The 20,892-nt window shown below is 47.4% G+C and overlaps 1 protein-coding gene and 1 pseudogene across 3 annotated transcripts in view; both read right to left on the bottom strand.

The window, feature by feature from the left end:
- PHC2 (polyhomeotic homolog 2) overlaps window positions 1–4,340 on the bottom strand; it is a 71,967-nt gene extending 67,627 nt beyond the window's left edge. For all 3 annotated transcript variants that reach the window (XM_066636845.1, XM_066636844.1, XM_066636843.1), the window contains exon 1: window positions 4,254–4,340. The gene's annotated coding sequence lies outside the window, so the exon portion shown is untranslated. The remainder of the gene's footprint in view (window positions 1–4,253) is intronic.
- A 5,699-nt stretch (window positions 4,341–10,039) lies between these two features.
- On the bottom strand, window positions 10,040–10,161 carry LOC136660759 (5S ribosomal RNA; annotated as a pseudogene).
- Window positions 10,162–20,892: the final 10,731 nt, after the last annotated feature.

Below are 20,892 nucleotides of genomic sequence, written 5' to 3' on the forward strand. Positions count from 1 at the left end.
CTTGAAAGATAGAAACCTTCTTTCAAATTGTAAAAATCCCTACGGGGATTTAAAAATTGCCTGCCTATGTAAACCGCCTTGAATAAAGTCTAAGGAGAAATCTGAGGACCAAGAAAGGCGGTATAGAAATACCTGTATTATTTATTATTATTATTAGAATGACAATCTGTGGGGATCCACAGGAAGAGAAGTCATTCATCTGGAAATGATGTCATGGTCAGAAGTGATATCATCAAGCAGGAAAGGTTTTTAATAACCCGCATACGACAAAAATCAAAACTAATTTATTAACTAAATTTAAACTTAGACATTGTAAGCTTTTAACACTGATTTAAGATAAAGAATAAACCTCCTAACCTTTCCAAGCAGTTGCTGACCTGTTTTTTTAAAAAAAAAATTCCCCAAACATCCCAAAGTCTGCAATCCTATCTAGGCTTATCTGGGAGTAAGCCCCATTGTTAAAAGCACATACATAATAGCCTGTTAAAAGTACATAGTAGCCTGTTAGAAAAAAAGATCTGTAAAATTTCCCCAAATGCAGTCACATACCATGATAGTATCAAGTCTATTAAAAATAAAATACACATTGAAATGAATGAAGACCCACTGAAACTGGCTCGCAACCCACCTAGTGAGTCCCGACCCACAGTTTGAGAAACACTGCCCAGGAAATGAGGCAGCAGTGACTCCTAATATTGCCATGTGAGAGATTCTGAAAGACAAGCATGAGACCCTTGGCCTCCCCTTCTCACTCTGAAGTCTATCCTCCAAGAGGATTTTGTATGCCCAGCGGGCTGTAGGAGAGATTTAAAACCCAAAACTAATTACCGGGGTGTCAATTTGCTCCAGCAAAACATTGGACTGGGGTGGAAAAAAAACTGCATTCAAAGTCCTGCTTGGCCCACCCCCTGCTCAGGGTTGGCCCATCCAGAAGTCAGTAGCCTAGGGCAGGGTTCTCCAGACTCTGGCCATGGGCCAGATACAACACCCTTCCTAAGCCCTCCCCTTTGTGAACTGTTCTGTGGGGAAGCCTCTGCAAGGCACCTCCATGTACTCCAATTCCTTGCTGCCGTTTCTGGAGTCCAACACCCCAGTAGGTTTTGCACCCAGATTTTTGGGCAGAAGCTACTCGAGGGGGTAAGGAATGGGGGTACATGGAAGTGTTTTGCGGAGGCTCCCTGGTAGAACGGTAAGCACCGTCCATGCTGGGTAAGCCTTTGCCAGCATGCAATGCTCTCCACTTTGAAGATCACTGGGCTAGGGAACAGATTTGAAAGGAGTGACAATCTTTGTCCACCCCTTCTCTTCCCAGTGACATTCCTGGCCACTGCCCCACCCAGGGCACACCTCCAGGGGTGCCACCCCACCTGGAGGTGACACCTCCCATGCTTCTCCCCCAGAGTGTTCTGAGGGCCAGAGAGGCTACATGTGGCCTTCCCAGCCCTCAGAAGGCCTTCATAAGGCCTTCTGGAGGCCAAAAATAATCAAGTATCAAACCATCAAGTTTGCTGGGGAAGTGGATGGTGGCACCCCCCCCAAGCCTGGTGCTCAGGGCGTTTGCACCCCTTGCCCCCCCAGGTATGCCACTGCCTCCTCCTCCCAGCCCTCACTTGCTACTCTGTAATATCAAAACCTATGTACATTTGCTGCAATTGCCCTGAATGTTACACAGTGGAGCATCATGTGCAGAATTCAATGTGCTGAAAAACTCAGCTTCCATCTAAGGTGAAAATCAAATTTCTGGTCCTCATGGCGGCAAAGAGATGCTCGAGAGCGCATGTGGCCCTACAATTCTTGACAGAGACAAAGAGGTCCATGACTTGAGAAATTAGATGGCCTGTCCTTGGGAAGAGGGCTATGGCATTTTGGGGTCCTTGACGCTTCCCATGCAAAGCTAGAATGAACTATGCACACGAGTAAAACATGGCAGAATAAAATCAATTAAAATTAAATAATTTTTTTGAAGGAGTGATAAAAGGGAGGAAAAGTAATCATGTGAACTTGCTCCTTTTTTATCCCTAGGTTGCAGAATGAGTTTTTTCTTGGCACAACATTAAATCTGCCTGGATGCAGAAATGAATTTTTAAAGAATCAGAATTAAAAAAAAAATACAATAAGGCTAACAAGCTGACATAAAGTCTATATCATCGGAAGAAAAATTATATATAGACAAACTTTGAAACTCAGTATTCCAGAATGTAACAAACACCACCAAGTTACTGATAGGCTGTTAGTGATATGATCTTATACTTTTTCACAATTGAAACTTTTTAAAAAGTTGAGCATGGGGTTCATAGAGTCCTGCTAACGCACTCTACCTGGCAGGGCTGTTGAAAGGCCAGAAGAGGGGATGTAGTGATTTTTGCACCCATGTTAAATGATGGCATGGGTGCAAACCAGGAGCTGTACACAGAGGACAGCAACAAGCAAATTTATCCTTCAGTAACCCATCCGTCTCCCACCTTGGGAAAAAAAGGGGGATGGTAATTCCTGGCCTACCTTACAGATCTGTTGCAAGGCTTCAAGATCACATACACTGAATTTCGTTTTTTTAGTAGGGTCAGAGGACATGACATAAAATTTATAAAATTATGCACGGTCTGCAGAGAATGATTTTTCCCCTCTCTACCCCCATAATGCTCAAACCTGTGAGACCTATGATGAGGGCAGGTAAAAAGTCATTTTCATGCAAGGTACAGGATAGAGGTTTTGGAACTTACTGACACTAGATAGGGTAATGGTGAAAGCCAGTGGCGTTTGATGGCTTGCAAGGAGATCGGACACAGGCACAGAGAAGGAAAGGGTTATGAATGATGCTATACAGACGTTCAGGGGCAGGAAATCTTTGTATGCTGGATGCTCAGAGCAAATAAACTTGTGAGCCTCTTGAAAAGTCCCCTTGAAAGCAGCTGATTGGTTGGTAAGGGAAGGAGAATCCTAAACTAGACAGTTCCTTATTCTCCAAGAGTCATTCAGATGTTCAAAATCACCTGAATCTCTCTCTCTCTCTCTCTCTCTCTCTCTCATTGGGAAGAAAATTTTTACTTCCTGTGCACACAACTAGCCTACGGAATTCACTGCCACCAGATACACTGATGGCCACAATCCGTTCATATGCTTTTAAAGGAGGTTTTTCTTTAAAATCAGAAATGCATTCCTCTGTAGACTTCCATCCCGCTGACCAAACAGGGTCCCCAAAGCCACTCACAACACCAAGGAGACATATTCACTGAGGATTGCAGTCTATTTGGCTGCAATCTGACACACACTGACCTAGAAGTAAGTCCTATATAGAACTTAATGGAACTTACTTATGAGTAGACATGCATAGGATTGTGAGCTTTGACAGCTATACAGAAGCTATATAGAAGGCAACAGCAAGAGAGGACCCTGCCTCAGGACCCAACTGTGGGTCTTGGCTCCGATCCAGCAGAACACCACTTTTTGTCTTTAAAAAGGATTAAACGCATTGACACACACATACACAGTGGATTAGATACATTGATACATAGATCTATTAGATACATAGAGCTAACCTAATCCTATGACTAGAGGCAGGGTCCTCTCATGCTGTTGCTGTCTCTTTCCAACTCGCTTCTATATAGCTGTCAAAGCTCACAATCCTTTGCATGGTTACTGGTAAGATACATACATTGATACATACATAAGATACATTGATGCATACGCAGTGGGCTGGTACATCACCTGCCACGCTAGCTGAATGGAGCCTCCATGTGCCAGTGCAGCCTACCTGTGGAGAGCAGATGTGGGGAAGAAACAGGGCTTCATCCCCAGCTTGGGGGGGCCTTCTTGGAGGCATCCAGGAGGCTGGGCCAGAGGGGCTTTCCCGGGAGGGGGTAAGGAATTCCCCTGCCCTCTGCACATGCCAAGCATGTGCTCCCCCCAGGGCAGCTATCAAGCACCTCCAGAGGGCTGAGCCGTCCCAAAGGATGGATTGCACGCGGGGGGGGGGGGAATAAAAGCCAAGGGGCTGCAGGCAGAGCGCCCGGGATGCACTGATGAGGAGGGACCCAGGCGTCCGGCTCCAAGCCTCCCTCTCCCCTCTGCAGGAGCCGCAGCTGCAACTGACAAGCTCCCCCCGCTGCATGCCAGGCTCTGCAGTGCGCAGGCCCTGGAGGGGGGAGGCAGGAGCCCCCCACTCACCTCCCTCCCTGCCCCCCAACCACCCCTGACAGGCTCCCCCAGGCGGGCAAGCAGGCAGGCAGGCAGGCAGCCCCTCCCCCCTCCCTTACCTGGCCTCCACGTGCATGCGCAGCCGGCCACTCAGGCGCGGGCGCGAGCAGCCCCAGGCAGGCGGGCGGCGCGCGCGGGGGGAGCCCGGAATGCCATGATTCACGAGCATTCCACAGCCAGCGTCACGTGCGCGCCGCCGCCAATGGCTAGGCGGGCCTGTCTGGGGGCCCTCCCCAGCAGTGGGGGGGAGGCAGGCCCCAGGGCGGTTGCCACGGCAACAGGGGAGGGGAGGTGGGGGCAGCCCCACCCTGGGGGATCGGGTTGCATGGCAGCCCGGGGGAGGCAGCTGCTTATGCAAATACATGCAAAGTGCATGCAAATGTGTGTGTGCAAGGAAGGGAAGAGAACTGAAGGGTCAGTGGACTCTTCTGCATGCCTTTGCTGCCTCTCTCTCTGAAGCATCATCATCACCACCATCATCACTGTATTGCGTTGTGTTGTGCATCATCATCATCACCATCATCGTTGTGCTGTGTTGTGCATCATCATAGCATCGCGTTGTGCCACTGTTGTCGCCAGCCATGCAATCACTTGCTTGGCACTGCCCTTGGCGTGCCTTCATTGTGTACAGTTAATCTGCCCCAGTGATTCTTAACCAGTGGTACGGATACCACCAGTGGTACTTGAGGTGGTGTCTGGTGGTACTCCTGGGACATCTGGACACCTGCCGCCTGGCAGCAAGACCAGTAACATGGCACAACAAACAGCAGTAGGAGGCTTGGATTGGCAGGCAGAGCTCCCAAGCTTGCTTTTCCACACTCAAAAAAGCCCACTTTTCCACCCTCAGCCTCTTACTGGTGTTGTCGTGTTGCATCTGGCCTTCCAACCCAGCAGAAACTGGTCTGATGATGTCATTGCCAGTTACTTCTGCCAGGTACTTTGAATAGGTGAACCATGTGAAGTGGTGCAGCAGAAGACAAACCTTGAGAAATACTGACCTAGGCCCGAATCTGAACGCACTCGGGATACGCCTCGGCGGGAGGGGGGTTGGGGGCTTCTTGTAGTGGGGGATTCAATTATTAGAAACATAGAGAGGGGGATTTGCAAAGGATGTGAGGACTGCATGGTGACTTGCCTGCCTGGTGCGAAGGTTGCGGACATCACTTCTCGTCTAGACAGGCTAGTAGACAGTGCTGAGGGAGAGGTAGCGGCTGTGGTGCATGTCGGCACCAACGACATGGGCAAGTGTAGCTGGGAGGTCCTAGAGGCCAAATTTAGGCTTTTAGGCAGGAAGCTGAAAGCCAGGACCTCAAAGGTAGTGTTCTCTGAGGTGCTACCTGTTCCACGCGCAGGGCCAGCTAGGCAGGCGGAGATCAGGGGTCTCAATGCGTAGATGAGACGGTGGTGTAGGGAGGAGGGGTTTAGATTCGTTAGGCACTGGGGAACTTTTTGGGACAAGCGGGGCCTGTACAAGAGGGACGGGCTCCACTTGAACCAGAATGGAACCAGACTGCTGGCGCATAACATTAAAAAGGCGGCAGAGCAGCTTTTAAACTGATCCCTGGGGGAAGGCCGACAGGAGCCGAGGGGCAGGTTCGGGACTCCTCATCCCTATGGGATGAGGATGGGGAGGTTAGAGAACAACAAGACAAAGGCAGAGTAGGAGAAGAAATTGGGAAAGGTAGCGTGATGGGATGTGATAGACGGTTTGGCACAATGAGAGGATGTGGGGACAAAGGAGCGAATAAGCAGCGCATCCTGGGGCATTCCATGTACAAATGCTTTTATGCGAATGCCCGAAGTCTACGAGCAAAGGTGGGAGAGCTGGAATGTGTGGTGACAAGGGAAAATATTGACATAGTGGGCATAATGGAAACCTGGTGGAATGCGGAGAATCAGTGGGATACCGCAATCCCGGGCTATAAACTCTACAGGAGGGACAGGCAGGGGCGTGTTGGAGGTGGAGTGGCCGTTTATGTTAAGGAAGGGATAGAATCCAGCAAAGTAGAGATTGAAGGTGGGTCCGACTCCACCGTAGAATCTCTGTGGGTTAAATTACCAGGCTTGTGCAGCGATGTAATACTGGGGGCGTGCTATCATCCTCCAGACCAGAAATCGGATGGGGACCTTGAAATGAGGAAACAGATCAGGGAGGTGACAAGGAGGGACAGGGTTGTAATCATGGGGGACTTCAATTATCCTCATATAGACTGGGTCAATTTGTGTTCTGGTCACGATAAGGAAACCGGATTTCTTGACATGCTAAATGACTGTGGCTTAGAGTAGCTAGTCACGGAGCCCACCAGAGGGCAGGTGACTCTGGATTTAATATTGTGCGGTACGCAGGACCTGGTTAGAAATGCAAACGTTACTGAGCCATTGGGGAACAGTGATCATGCTGCGATCCGTTTTGACGTGCACGTTGGGGGAAGAATACCAGGCAAATCTCTAACAAAAACCCTTGACTTCCGACGGGCGGACTTCCCTCAAATGAGGAGGTGGGTTAGAAGGAGGTTGAAAGGGAGGGTAAAAAGAGTCCAATCTCTCCAGAGTGCATGGAGGCTGCTTAAAACAACAGTAATAGAGGCCCAGCAGAGAGGTATACCGCAAAGAAAGAAGGGTTCCACTAAATCCAGGAGGGTGCCCCCATGGCTAACCAGCCAAGTTAGAGAGGCTGTGAAGGGCAAGGAAGCTTCCTTCTGTAAATGGAAGTCTTGCCCTAATGAGGAGAATAAAAAGGAACATAAACTGTGGCAAAAGAAATGTAAGAAGGTGATACGGGAGGCCAAGCGAGACTATGAGGAACGCATGGCCGGCAACATTAAGGGGAATAATAAAAGCTTCTTCAAATATGTTAGAAGCAGGAAACCCACCAGAGAAGCGGTTGGCCCTCTAGATGGTGAGGGAGGGAAAGGGGAGATAAAAGGAGACTTAGAGATGGCAGAGAAATTAAATGAGTTCTTTGCATCTGTCTTCACGGCAGAAGACCTCGGGCAGATACCGCTGCCCGAACGGCCCCTCCTGACCGAGGTCAGATAGAGGTTAAAAGAGAAGATGTTTCAGACCTCATTGATAAATTAAAGATCAATAAGTCACCGGGCCCTGATGGCATCCACACAAGAGTTATTAAGGAATTGAAGAATGAAGTTGCAGATCTCTTGACTAAGGTATGCAACTTGTCCCTCAAAATGGCCATGGTGCCAGAAGATTGGAGGATAGCAAATGCCACGCCTATTTTTAAAAAGGGAAAGAGGGGGGACCCGGGAAACTATAGGCCGGTCAGCCTAACATCCTTACCGGGTAAGATGGTGGAATGCCTCATCAAAGATAGGATCTCAAAACACATAGACGAACAGGCCTTGCTGAGGGAGAGTCAGCATGGCTTCTGTAAGGATAAGTCTTGCCTCACGAACCTTATAGAATTCTTTGAAAAGGTCAACAGGCATGTGGATGCGGGAGAACCCGTGGACATTATATATCTGGACTTTCAGAAGGCGTTTGACACGGTCCCTCACCAAAGGCTACTGAAAAAACTCCACAGTCAGGGAATTAGAGGACAGGTGCTCTCATGGATTGAGAACTGGTTGGAGGCCAGGAAGCAGAGAGTGGGTGTCAATGGGCAATTTTCACAATGGAGAGAGGTGAAAAGCGGTGTGCCCCAAGGATCTGTCCTGGGACCGGTGCTTTTCAACCTCTTCATAAATGACCTGGAGACAGGGTTGAGCAGTGAAGTGGCTAAGTTTGCAGACGACACCAAACTTTTCCGAGTAGTAAAGACCAGAAGTGATTGTGAGGAGCTCCAGAAGGATCTCTCCAGACTGGCAGAATGGGCAGCAAAATGGCAGATGCGCTTCAATGTCAGTAAGTGTAAAGTCATGCACATTGGGGCAAAAAATCAAAACTTTAGATATAGGCTGATGGGTTCTGAGCTGTCTGTGACAGATCAGGAGAGAGATCTTGGGGTGGTGGTGGACAGGTCGATGAAAGTGTCGACCCAATGTGCGGCGGCAGTGAAGAAGGCCAATTCTATGCTTGGGATCATTAGGAAGGGTATTGAGAACAAAACGGCTAGTATTATAATGCCGTTATACAAATCTATGGTAAGGCCACACCTGGAGTATTGTGTCCAGTTCTGGTCGCCGCATCTCAAAAAAGACATAGTGGAAATGGAAAAGGTGCAAAAGAGAGCGACTAAGATGATTACGGGGCTGGGGCACCTTCCTTATGAGGAAAGGCTACGGCATTTGGGCCTCTTCAGCCTAGAAAAGAGACGCCTGAGGGGGGACATGATTGAGACATATAAAATTATGCAGGGGATGGACAGAGTGGATAGAGAGATGCTCTTTACACTCTCACATAATACCAGAACCAGGGGACATCCACTAAAATTGAGTGTTGGGCGGGTTAGGACAGACAAAAGAAAATATTTCTTTACTCAGCATGTGGTCGGTCTGTGGAACTCCTTGCCACAGGATGTGGTGCTGGTGTCTAGCCTAGACACCTTTAAAAGGGGATTGGACAAGTTTCTGGAGGAAAAATCCATTATGGGGTACAAGCCATGATGTGTATGCGCAACCTCCTGATTTTAGAAATGGGTTATGTCAGAATGCCAGATGCAAGGGAGGGGACCAGGACGAGGTCTCTTTATCTGGTGTGCTCCCTGGGGCATTTGGTGGGCCGCTGTGAGATACAGGAAGCTGTACTAGATGGGCCTATGGCCTGATCCAGTGGGGCTGTTCTTATGTTCTTATGTTCTTATTCAAAAAATCTTTCAAGGGATGTATGAAACCACCCCCCCCACACACACACACCTGTGGTATGCAATCGGTTTTGTTCCCTCCCCTAACTGAACAGCCTTCTCCTTCACTCTGTATCAGTGGTTCTCACACATTTAGCACCAGGACCCACTTTTTAGAATGAAAATCTCTCAGGACCCACCGGAAGTGAAGTGACATCATCAAGCAGGAAAATTTTTAACAATCCTAGGCTGCAGTCCTACCCCCCACTTACCCACAAGTAAGTCCCATTGACTATCATTGTTCAAAGCATATACAGAGTAGCCTGTCAATGTACAGATCTGTAACTTCCCCAAATGCAGTCACATCCCATGGTAGCATCAAGTCTAATATATTAAAAATAAAATATTGACATGAATGGGAACCCATCTGAAATTGGCTCGCAACCCACCTAGTGAGTCCCGACCTACAGTTTGAGAAACACTGCTCTACATGCAAACATCTATATGATGTCATCACCAGTTACTTCCGGTGGTACTTTGAATAGGAGGACCATGTGAAGGGTACGGTGGAGGACAAACCTTGAGAAACACTGCTTTACGCCACTCCCAAACCCCGCGTTCCCCCTCTTCTCAGTGAGGTGCTCCAGGCAATTACACCTGCTTACTCAGAAGTAAACCCCATGGTGTGCAATGCAATCTCTCCCCAGGTTGGCCTGTGTAAGATCACAGCTTAAAAGGACATAGAGGTGTTTTGGTTGGTTTGTCTTAAGTAGCACTTCTCTTTAAATTCCTGCATTCTAAATTCCTAACTTCCTTGATGCACAGGCAAGCAATTAAAAGTGCTGACTTGTGGTAACTAATTAATTACTGTCACATGTCCCTTTGCATAGAGTGAAAAAGACAGATCCCTGCCCCAAGGAGCTTACAATCTAGGCGCACAATCATGGGAAGGCAGGGGGATGAAGGCAGTGGAACAGTGGAAACTAGTGAGATTGTCTTAGTGCCATGCGGGGGGGGGGGGCAGGACTGGCCCAAGACTTCCTGATACCTGAAGTGGCATGCCAAATCAATGGTTGGCAACCTTCAGTCTCGAAAGACTATGGTACAAGCCTACAGCACCCAGGATTCCCAGGCGGTCTCCCATCCAAGTACTAACCAGGCCTGACCCTGCTTAGCTTCCAAGATCAGATGAGATTGGGCACGTGCAGGGTAACAGTTGTCCCGCATGATGGGCCAGCCTCTGCCTCTCCCACTCTCCACTGCTCTAGCTCAGTACCCTCCTCACCTCCACATTTCCTCTTCCTCTTGTCCCCCTCCTCCTTTTGCAATTCAGGGAGTGGAAAGTAAAGGGGGGGCAGTGAAGGCAAGAAGGTGGACAGAGATGGGTGCCCCACCCACAGATCTGTTCCAGAGGCAATTGCTTCAGTTGGCCTCATGGGGGGGCCCAGTGATGCCAAAGGCTATGCAGAAAATTAGGGTTTTGACAAGGAATTGGAATGCTGGCAGAGAGGAGGTACTCCACAGGCATTCTGGGAGCAGGTCTGGGCTTGAGGAGCAGCTATTCTAGATGATTTTTTCAGCATGATGTCATCTTGGAAATTCCTGGAAGCCTGTGAAAACCTCCAGGATTGCTTGCAGTCATCACCTGAAGCTGGGTTGGAGACCCCAGGACAGTCTGAGAGGATTAGCAGCACGCACCTATAAAGTTTTTTTTCTTTGGCAGGAGATAAATGTGTGGCCTTCTATCAACAAGCATCTTAATGGCCATTGTAGGATTGCGTGCACCCCTGCTGTCTCTACTTACCTGGGAGAGCTCCTGTTTTCTGGCCCCTGATGCTGCTCGATTGTTGTCCCAATTTTTTGCCTGTGAGGGCTGCTTTCTTAAAATCTTGTATGCATTTGTTGCTAGAGTTGGCCTCCAAGATTCAACTCTCTCACTCTTCCCAAACAGTTAAAACTCTGAGTTGAAGTGGATGTATTTGACCTCTGGAGCACATGAGGCAAGGCGCACTGGGAAGGAATCCATTTTCGGTGGTCAAGGCTCTGCTTTCTCTGCTGAAAATCCCAGGTTCGATCCCCGGCAGCATCTGTAGGTAGGGCCAAGAAAGATTTTCCTCTGTATGAAACCTGGGAGAGATGCTGAGAATAGGGAGTCCACTGGACTGATTCTAGATTTCAAAATCAGTGGAGGACAGAGTGCGAACACAGCACAGAGTACTAGATGAATACAGTACATGAACGCAGCATACAGCATTAAAAAATAACAAATGAGAATTTTGCAATGAAATGCAATTAAAAATGCAAGCTCTGGGTTCATATTTTGGACAATTTCCCTATCATTGTGGTCAAAAGCAAGTCCTTCGGTGCACAAAACAATTCACTCTTATAGTGCCATCCTATGCATGTTTCCTCTAGTCCCATTGTGTTCAATAGGGCTTGGAGAAGGGGGGGAAAAGATGGGAAAGTCTAGTACAGTGGTTAGAGGCATGGGCTGGTGGGTGACCTAGTCACTGTCAATTGGCATTGCCCACTCTTAGGTCTGCTGTGAGGGTATGGGGGAAAAGACCCATGTATGCTATTCTTTTTTAAAGGTACAACTTGATGACCTCCTGCTCCCTCAAATAACTCTGCCCTTGCTGTCTGTTAAACCTGGAACCACCATCCTTGATCACCTTCAGGATACATCCCCTCTTCCTTCTCCCAGACCCCTCTTCAGAACCCCCTTTTCCATGAAGGCTTTAGCATGACCCCCTGCTCCCTTCACCACATTGCAAGGAAGCCCCTCTTTAAATATTCCTCCACACTTTTGCTTTCATGAAATAATTACACATTTTTGATCCTGACATCACATCCTCTCCCCCGTCTTCCCTCATCTCCCTTGTGGCTGTTTCTTGATTGTGAGCTCCTTAGGGCACAGACCTGCTTTCATTCCATTGCAAATCACTGCCTTCATTAATTGATCAAGGGGTTATGCTGCCCTCTGGTGGAAATACTGAATTTGGCACCAATGCTGCATTCAGTTTTCATCCCACATTCTTGGTCTGGGATGACATTGAGTTGAAAGGGGTTTGCAGTGTCACTTCTCACTGTCTGCACACACTCACAAATATTGATTTTTGCTTGAATTCTTAATATAAAATGCTTACATCGTTTTAAAAAATCTATTTTACATTATGCTTTCTATATCACCCCTTTCCTCCATCATACAATTCAAGGCAGGAAGCATGGTCATTCTATCCTGGCACTGCCCAGCTCTAGATCTGGCTTGGGATTGGCCCATTCCTGAGGCTAGTTGAGCTGGTCGCTTCAGGCAGTAGATTGGCAGAGGGCTCCACTTCCCACCTTCAAAGGCCTGCTTCTGCCATTTCTCTTTGTCCCCTGGATTTGAAAAGGGGCAGGGCAGAAGATGATGTGTGGAAGAGAGGGAAGGAGAGTGATGGGCTAGACATCTCCAATTACTTCTTTCCTCCACACTTCCTCTTCAGCTCAAGGTGGTCATTTCCTACCTTGCAGCTGCAGGAGTATGTTTTGAATGTGCCAGCACATTGTCAGACTGATGTTTTTCTCATATATTTCAAACCGAGAGAACACCCCCAATCCTGTTAAGTCAATTGAGGCTACACTATTCAGTGCTGGCTAAAGACCTCTAGTAGACTCCAGCTGGCATGCTGAATGCCAATGGCCATGACTACCACTGATGCTTTCTCTCCTCCATCCACTCCCAGGCTGTGAAAAAGAAGACCAGAAGGAAGCAAAAGTGTGGAGTAGAATGGTGGGCTAGAGAATCTGCCATTCTAGCCTACCACTTTTCGGCTCCACACTGCCTCTTCTGCTCCATTCCCTTCTTTTCCCACCCAGAGTGCAAGAAAAAGAGGAGAAGTGGTGGAGCCAACAGAACAGAGGTGAATGTCTGTCTGCCATTGAATATCACATCCAGGTAGGTCTTCAACACTGTGAAGCAAGGGGACCTCACAAAATAGCACTCTCTGGGAGTAGAAACACGTCCTGCTTTTCCTCAGTGGAACATTGGAAGGTATTTTAACATGTAATATTATTTTATTTGCAACACCAGCCCTGAAACCTGAAATTGCTGGGCAGGAGAGAAGGGGCTTACAACATCCCTCAAGAAGTTAGCAACCAGTTCTCCAACTGTGTTTTTGACATGGCTAGATTCTTATGAACGTACTTTTTGATACTAACCTTATTTGTTTGTTTGTTTGTTCCAGCTGATGTTGTGAATGACTGGGCTGTCCACAACTAGTTGCCTTACCAACACCGCATCAAGCACTATAGTCTGGGCTCACACTGAGCAAATGCTCTTGAATTCACCACCAGGTGGTAGTAGAACCCTTTGAATAAGGCCTTCAATCCTTCACCCATAATTCACAGCAAGTTATCCTTCCTTTGCTTTTGGCCAGCACCAGGATAAAGGCAATTTCTATGCACATTCTGGCCTACAGCATCCGTAGGACAAACATCTGGATAACAGCACCAATACGTTAGCCAGAGCCTGCCCATCCATGAGGTCAACCGAAGTGGTTGCTTCAGGCAGCAGATTGATGGGGGACACCCATGTTTGTCCACCTACTTGCTTCCACTGGTCCCCCACCTTCTTCCACTCCCAGGATTAGAAAAGGAAGAGGGGGACAGAGAGGAAATGTGGAGGGGCCCTGTTGAACGGGAGGAGCAGAGGTTGGCACATCATCAGGTAAGGGTGCAGCATTTGGCATCCCACCTCAGGTATCAGGTGTTGCGCCAGCCATTATACCATCTTCCTGGATGTACCACCTGGAAGAGACCAAACTCTCATGGCGGCACCACTCATAAGCAGCTGGATTAACTGCTTTCCTGAATAATATATAGACAGGCCTCTGTGAGGCCAGTTGAGACAGTTTCCACAGGCAGTGGCTTGGGAAGATACACCTGCCTCTGTCTGCTCATTCACCTCTCTCATTCCTCCTCCTTCACCCAGTTCCTGGATTCAAAGAGGAACAGGGCAGAAGAGGAAGTGTGGAGGGGACTAAAGTGCCAGGCTAGAGCGACTCCCACCCCTCCTCCCCATTTCCTCTTCTGCTCCATTCACATGCTCTAGCCGGAGGTCTCCAAACTTTTCAGTACAAGAGCCGCATCCTATATTTTACACATTTTCGCAAGACCAAGCAAATCGGTTTTATAAATGAATGAATGAATGAAATTTAAATGAATGAATTAGTTTTATGTGGATCTTTTTTGTAATCAGCATGATACAATTCAGAACAAAAGAGACATGTGATATAAATTCATAGGTTTTCATGGCCAGCAATAATCCAACAATTTGACATATATTTATTCGGGTGAGAAGACCATGGTTGCATCAAAGAAAGAGAATCCATGTTGTTAAAAAAAAGTCCAACATTTTGTTCTGTTTTTTTCAGAACTTCATCAGGGAAAAAATGGAGTTCCATTTTATGCTGTGTTCTGAAAGCAGCCTAATCACAATATCCCATCTCCGCTAGAAACCTCTTCCTTATAAAGCTCATTAATATCTGTTCAAATGTCTATTGGTAATATGTAGAGCTTCTTTTCTGTTGATGTTATGGAGATGTTTAACTATTTAGATAGCTTCTCTATAAAGAAGAACAGACATTAAAGACCTGGCCACAATTACTTCAACACTAAATGTCCATAAAGCATTTTATGTGGATCTACCTATCAAGGCTGCTTGGAGACTTCCATTCATACAAAATGGCAGCTAATGGAAGCAATGATCAGGACTACGTAGCTAACTCCTTTGCTCTGCCATCTACACTGGCCACCAGTTTGTTTCTGGGCCCTTTTGAAGTTGTTAATTATTACCATCTCCAAAGCCCTCTACGTGTCAGGGCCGGCCCATTCATGAAGCCAACTGAGGCAGTCCAGTAGCAGACTGGCAGGGGATGTCCACCTCTTTCAGCCCACTCTCTTGCATGGTTCCTCCTCCTGCTCCCTGGACTGGAAGAGGAAAAAGTGGGGAAAGAGGAAGACAGCAGTGAGCTAGACTAGAGCATCACAGATACTCTGGCCCACAACTCTTCTCTCCCCCACACTTTCTCTTCTGCTCCACCCCCTTCTTCCAGCCCAGAGAGAGGGAGGTGGAAGTGCTGGTGCATCAGTAGGTAAGGGGGCAGCATTTGGCATGCTGCTTTAGGCTCCAAGAGATCTTGGGCTGGCCCCGATCCAGGCACTTGAAGTACAGTACTGTTTCTTCCTCTATGAATCTGCTCACCCCCTAAGGAAATCAGGAGAGACTTTCCTGGAGATTTGTGTACACACAAACACACACCCACTTTGCACCATGGCTCTCTTCCACAGAAATGTCCAGACATTCCTTTCGCAGCAGGCCTTGGCTCTGGCTTCTCTTTCCCCTGCTGGAGTTCCCTTCAGTTGTCAGGTTGTGGCTGATTGTTTGTCACTTACTGTGAATTTGTGTTTTAACTTCTGGCTACAATGATGTGCTTGTGCCCCCACTTCCCGGAGATGTGAAAAGTCCCAGGGGCGGCCCAAAACCTCCTGAGGCAACATGCCAAATGCTGTCCCCCTTACCCGATGATTCACCAGTCTCTGCTTCTCCCACTCTCCAATGCTCAATTTCCTTGTCTTCTCTGTCCCCCATTTTCCAAACTCAGGGAATGGGAGGAGCAGGACCAGTGGAGGCAAGTAGGTAGACAGAGATGGGTGCCACCAATCTGTTTCATGGATGGGCCGGCCCCTGGGTATAGCACTATGAAGGTTCTGACTTCCTTTGGAGACTACCAGCAGCTTATGGTGTCTTTCAAACATTTGCTTTCATTGCAAATATCCAGGCTGAGCACTGGGTGAGGGCAGAGAGCACAGCATTCCTTCTAAGCAAGAATGAGTCGCATCAGTCCCTCAGAGAGGCTTTGCTACACCCAAGGGCTGTAGCTTGCTCTACACCCTGGCTCCTAGCTTTCTCTCATCCAATGTCTCCTTCCTAGCCTCCGATGGATGAAATCCACCCTCTGTCTTGCACTATCAAAGCTACAGATCCTGCTTAGTTTTTCCAGGCGAGATGACACCTCCAAACCATACTTCCTGCCCCAACTTCTAGGGATGTCTTTCATTATGAAACAACCTGAATCATCAAGACCCCTTTTAAATGCATCATTTGACCATCTGTGAATCCCTGAGGTGCCACCCAATACGTTTTTATTTTAATTTTTTGGAAACTTTTCCATCTGTCTTTCCCTTTTGCAATTAAAAGTCCAAGTCTGCAATCCTGTGCATGACTACTCAGAAATAACTCCCATCACTAGTATCGCTAGAGGAGTGAGAGCCAAGCTGGGAGATGTGCATGGTGGGGTGGTACCACTACTGGCCAAAATGGTTAAAATTGTGGTTTTTAGGGATAATACTACCATGTTATATATCATTCAATGAATATTTTCAGGCAGAATGCAATGAAACAAACTGTGTTTAAATATCTCTATTCTATCAAAAGTTATAGCCAAAAAACTAGCGGGGGCGAGGCGATGATACGTTGCCATGCCCACCACCTGGTGTATTGCGTGCCCACTGCATGGGAGGAGGTCCATTATGGGGGTGACGCACTGGCCTCCCGCACCAGGCGACATAAACCCTAGTGACACTACTGCAGTCCTATTGTGTTCAGTGAGGCTTACCCCTAGGAAAGTGCGCATAGGATTGCAACCCAAGACACTGAACAACAATACAAGATAAAAATAGTGAAAAAAATATTAAGCAATTTGTAAAATAATTTCACAATAACAATCATTTAACAGCATAGATATAAAACCACAAATCAAGGCTGGACGGGATAAAGATATTCTCAGGACACACCAGCAGACTAACAGGGAGGATTCAGTTTGTAATGCATTGAGGAGGATGTCTTGTGGTTATGGTGCTGCCACTGAAAAGGTCTTGTCCCTCTTATTGTGGTGGCATATGCAGGAGCCCCCCTCCTCGAATGAGCTTAGAGCATTGGCTATCTCACATGGGAGGAGGTTCTTAAGATACCCTGGCCTCATCTGTAAAAGGGATAAAGAAGTTAGTCAGTTACTCTGCACCCCAAACCCATTATCCTAATTTCGTAACACTATTTTGTTGCATGTTTATGATGAACAGGAGTCATTTTGAGTCCTTCCCGATGGAGAAGAAAGATACCCCACATATATTTTTCCTGATTCAAAAAACCCCCCCAAAAACCCTGAACCTAGAACGTTAGAATGACCTGAGAGGGCTCATTCACACATGCATTTTGCCCTTTAAGGCCACAGCCATTGAATTAAGAATGTGTACATACGAAGTGGCCATCCAAGGCCAGAGAGCATGAAACCCTCTGAGTGCATTGACCCAAGGCTGCTGGGAGTGAGAATCTCAGTTCCATTGGGGTGTGGTGGGGGGGCTGGAACCATTTCAAACCAGATTAACCTTTAATAATAATAGTCCAAGAGGATGGATTTCGGTGTAAAGGTCCCTGTGCTTGCGTTGGCATCAAAGACAGGATGTGTTCTCCTCACCTTGGAAACATAACTGCTTGGAAGGTGGGAGAGAGCTGTATTCTTAAAAAGAACAACTCTAGCAATGGGAGTTATGTTTAATACGGGATTTGCACTCATATTTTGACCATATTTCACGATGTCATCATCCACCTGTCATCCATCTGAGGTCCAACCGTACTCTCCTCAAGGTTCAATGGACACATTTATTAAGCAGGGAAAGCCAGTAATGTTTTGACTGCTAGAGTGCCCAATTCTAGAGTGAGCACTTGGTATTTTTGAAGACGAGTGTGGCCAGATGCGACAGACTGCAAGAGAAACTGGAAGGGGAAAAGGAGGGGGTTGGTCTACTATGTCTCCAAAATACACTATTTCTACAGAAATGTGGAGGAAATATGTGTTGCCTGGGTTGAGTAGGGGTTAGACTAAATGACCTCTGAGGTCCCTTCCAACTCTAATATTCTAGGTTTCTATTTTTTGCATGCGACTGCAAGCAGGAAAGCAATTGGCATCTAGAAGTGTCCTCATACTTATAAAGTAATAACAAGGCATTCTCCAAAGGCAAAAACAGGAGAGGACTTTACAAGGGACCAGAGAATAAGGTCTGTCTGTGTTAAATATGTGGAGCACACACAATGTTCTCTGGTTATGCCGTTTCTTTTCAAAAGGCGCCCTTCACAACAGAAGGCATCTGAGACCCTTTTGCTGTGTCTGCAACGCGGGTGGTCTCTGCACCCCCCATTGCCCTAATAAGGACACCCACCGCAGCCCACTCCCGGGAGGTTTTGCAAACGCCCGAGGTACGACATCTTCGTGGCATCTCTGCCACAGTTCCCACGGCTGTGGTGATGCTTGAGACCATGCGTCCTGGAAACGGTGCCTCCGGCGGTCCGGAGAAACCTCGGATGACTCCGCAGAGTCGGGGCGTGCATGAGGTTTTCAGGCAGGAGATATTTAGTCATGTTCCCAACAACGAGGGTTTCTTGAAGTCTTTTGAGTGTGCAGGCTCTCCTCCTGGCACAGATCATACAAGGACAAACAGCTGTGGGCAAGGCAAGATGGAACCCCTTGCTCACCTGTGAACATCTTCCTGATTCATATGCATAATTTTTATTTTCGCATATATTTTTTCACCCAAGTGAATACATTCATATTCATATGTTGTCATCTCCCAGTCAGGGCACAGCAGAAACCTGCTGTCCCTCCTTCCTCCAGCCCCCCCCCCGTCTCAATAAATCCCCCAGCTCTCCTATATAGACACAACTTCATCCCACGCAGCTTATTAATATTAATTGATTGTGGCTAACAAATTGTCCTGCCTCAGCCAGATGTTTATCAATATTCATTGTCTGGCTTTTCTCCCAAGATGAAATGGCCCATCTCCAGAGCTGAGATGCAGAAGAGATGGTCATTCTCGGCTAGATCGTCCTGGGGACCTGGATATAGAACAGCTCTGCCCTTCTTTATACTTTTCCCTGTATCGCTTGTCAGCCAAAGCCCTCACTACCACACGCCATCAAATGAGTTAAAATAATGCAACATGAAAGCACTGCCACCCCTTCTTCCTCCCCCCTCCCACACACATCATATTGCACATCAGGTTGTGGGGCCAGCCCATCCATGAGACCAATGAAGATAGTTGCCTGTGGTGGCAGATTGTAGGGGCACATTGACAGTGGGCCCTCCTTATCTGTGGGCAGTGGCATAGCTAGCGGGGGGCAGGGGGGCAGTCCACCCTGGGTACCACCCTTGGCGGAGTATAACACCACAAATGCCCCAACATCGCTAACATTGTGAAGGTTAGGAGTAACCTCATCATGCCATAGACCGTTGGATGTGGAATTTCCAGCGGAATGCAATGCAAAAAACCAGATTGAAATATCTCCTTTCTATCAAAAGTTATGGTCAAAAAACCGGAAACAAAAAAATGCATTGAACCCTATGGAAAATGAAACTGAGCCATATTGCATGTTTACTCGTGAGTAGGCAAACTTGCCATAGTTCATCGGAAAGGGCAGGCTGAGAGGAATCCAATGACACCAGAATGGTTCCTATCCAATGAAAGCAGCCCCCAAAAAACACCCAAGAAGGAAGGCCCTCCCTCCAAGTAGACAAATGTATTGAGCCCTATGGAAAGCAAAAGTAAGACACATGGTCGCATTTACTCGTGAGTAAGCAAATGTGCCTTCGGCTCCTGGTCAAGTCAGGCAAAGGGGAGTGCAAGGCTAGCTGCATGGTCCCCATCTGATGAAAGTGGAGCTCAACAAATGCTCCCAAAGGCAGCACTCCCCAAAGAATAAAACAGAGGCTTCAGCTGGTAAGGTGGGCACTGGGGAGGGCTGAAAATCTCATTGCTTTATTTGTGGGGGGGTGTTATTGCAGGCAGCAACCCCCTCCCCAAAAGAATAAAACAGAGGCTTGAGCTGGTAAGGTGGGCACTGGGAAGGCCTGAAAATCACACTGCTTTATCTGTGTGTGTGTGTGTGTGTGTGGGGGGGGGGTTATTGCAAGCAGGCTACAGAGAAAATTCACTTGGTGATACAGGGCTGGCTTCCCCTTATTTATCTGTTTTTCTTTAATTTAATTATTTATAATTATTTTATTTTGCTTGATGATGTCACTTCCAGCCATGACATCACTTCCGGTGGTTCCTGAACAGACTATCATTCTAAAAAGTGAGTCCCAGCGTTAAAAGTTTGAGAACCACTGCCTTAACTCAAAACAGGCCAATGAGACATCCGGGGAGGGGGGTGACACCTTAGTGACCAAAATTCTGGAAATTGTGGCTTTTAGGAATAATACCATCATGTTATATACCATTTGATGCAGAATTTCATCCATTGCTTGTGGGGAAATATTCACTGCCTTTATTTTTCTGCCCATTATTATTATTCATTCCATATCATGACTATTACTATCTCTGTCTAACCTACCTCACAGGGTTGTTGTGAAGACAAAATAAGGGGAGGAACCATGTACACCACCCTGAGCTGCTTAGAGGAAGGGTGGTATAAAAAGTGAATTAATTAATTAAGCAATTTAATTAATTAATAATTATTGATTGATTGATTGATTGATTAAGTCATATGGAGTGACAAAAATTTATGGGCCCCAGGTGTCAAATGACCTAGCTACGCCTCTGTCTGTGGGCATGGCATCCGTGGATTTGAACAATTGCGGAGGCTTCCCCACGCCTCAGAAGGCCTCCAGGACACAACTGGAAGTGACATACAGTTTGGTCCACAACATATGGTTGTATCTGGGAAGCCATCTAAGGCATGTGGAGGCCAATGGAGTGGGCCACAGGAGGCCTTCTGTGGGCACGGCACAACCTCAGAGAACCCAGCACAGCCTCCAAGTAAGTTATTGCAGTACCACGAATCTGCCCCCACCTCAGGACTCCAGCATCCATGGATATTGGTATCCACAGGGGGTTCTGGAACCAATCCCCTGTGGATACCGAGA

Source organism: Tiliqua scincoides, chromosome 9 (assembly GCF_035046505.1).
Source record: "Tiliqua scincoides isolate rTilSci1 chromosome 9, rTilSci1.hap2, whole genome shotgun sequence".
Classification (NCBI taxonomy): Eukaryota; Metazoa; Chordata; class Lepidosauria; order Squamata; family Scincidae; genus Tiliqua; species Tiliqua scincoides.